General features: G+C 44.7%; 1 non-coding gene across 1 annotated transcript; it reads right to left on the bottom strand.

Moving 5' to 3' along the window:
• Positions 1-858: 858 nt before the first annotated feature.
• Positions 859-930, bottom strand: Trnac-gca. The gene has a single exon. It is a non-coding gene; the product is annotated as a tRNA-Cys (tRNA).
• Positions 931-1,810: the final 880 nt, after the last annotated feature.

The raw sequence follows: 1,810 nt of genomic DNA, 5'->3' as shown, positions 1-1,810 counted from the left end.
TGTTCTAGCAAGTTGACAGCTTTCTCCACTGAAGTCTGTTCTCCTCTCTTGCATCTCCTACCTTAACTAGCCCCTCTCAGCTCCTCTCCCACCTCAGCCTGAGCTGGTGGATCCACCTGTGCACCTGGAAAGCACACCTGACCCCAGCATTCCTCTAAGTCCATACACAGTGATCAGACAAGAGCTGCTGGGCCTGGTCTTCAATGAATCTCACACTCAGCCCAGGGAGAGCCTCCACCATACTTCAAGGTCTCAAGGAGGGGGCTCATTATTTCACTCCATTATTCATTCCCTCAACACACAATCATGGAGCTTGTTAGGTGCTAGATCCTGTCATCCATGTTGAGTTCAGAGACCTCAACATGGATGACAGGATTTTGTTCCTCAAAAAATCTTGGTTCAAACAGAAGAAAAACTCAGGAACAAAATGTTTCCACAGAGATCTCAGAGAGAAAAGAGCCCCTGCTCAGGCTTCAGGGGGACCTTCCTGGAGAGGTCACAAGGAGGATTTGCCTAAGGAAAAGCTAGATTCCTCAACCCCACACAACTCAGAAGGCTGGATGTCTATGCAAAGAGGGAGCCTCATGGTCATTGCCTTGGAGGACAGCCTGTGACAGAGCATGACCAGCCATGACCTGGAGTAACCTCATAGACTGCCCTAAAGCAGTGTCCTTCTGGAGAGGAGGACACGGGTATGATCTGAGCAGAATCCACAGCGCAAGGGTATATATTGTTCATGCCTGTGACACTGCAGTGGGATAAGAGCTTATATAGATGACATGGGTCATTATTATGTGACTCCTTGTCATTTACTACTTCAGAAAATAGTATCACTGACATCTAAAAGAGATTCTAGCAAGGAGGCACCTGGATTTGAACCAGGGACCTCTTGATCTGCAGTCAAATGCTATACCCCTGAGCTATACCCCCTCCTGTCATGTGTATGTAATAAGCACCTTAAATCTGGATGGCCACACCCTGGATTCTCAACCTGGAGAGGTGCACTTGCTAGTGTCTGCCTGCATAGGCTTCCTTCCTGTTAGGCCATGCCCCTTCCTGTATACATAACTGTAGGTATAACCAGTACCCTTCCTCCTTAGAACCTGGATGGGAGCAGGGCATAACAATCTTGGATGTCTGCAGCTAAAACTTTCTTCACACTCAATTTGAGCAGCCAGATCATAAGCGCTGCCTGCTCAACAGACCCTGGAGAGGTCAGGGTGGGGTCTGCGATGCACAAGAGCAAACATTTTTGGTTTCTTCCTGAGAACCCCTAACCCGACCCTCTGAGAAGGGGACCTAGGGATCTTGTGTGCAATACATCTTGACAAATATCATTCTCCAGTATTTCCCCTTTCCATCATCTTCTTCTTCCTATAGTTGGTGCCAAGAAATAAAAAAATAATTCTGATGGGCTTGCCTCTAAGTGTAACCTGACATTTGTCTCCTGAGGATTTTAAAATTCTACCCTTATTCTGCATGTTAGTCATATTTATTATCATTTGTCATGCAGAGATTAATTTCTGATCTTGTCTATCTGAGGTTCTGAATGCCTCCTGTACCTGAAAATCCACATCAGTCTCATGTGTTGGTTATGGCATTTACTTCCTTTCTGTAATATGGTCTGAACGATCAAGGCTGGCCACTTTGTATTCTGGTCTGAGATTCTACCGTATTACAGAGACTTCCAACTAAACACTTTATTAGATTTATAGTCTCTCATTTCTAAGATCAGTTTGGTTTTTCAGGATCTCTTATTTGTTTATTGAATTTCTCATTTTTATCTTGTACTGAATTCCTTAATTTATTC

Source organism: Marmota marmota, unplaced genomic scaffold, assembly GCF_001458135.2.
Source record: "Marmota marmota marmota unplaced genomic scaffold, marMar, whole genome shotgun sequence".
NCBI classification, from domain to species: Eukaryota; Metazoa; Chordata; class Mammalia; order Rodentia; family Sciuridae; genus Marmota; species Marmota marmota.
Note: the sequence above shows the minus strand (reverse complement) of the source record. Positions and strands in the feature narration are given on the sequence as shown.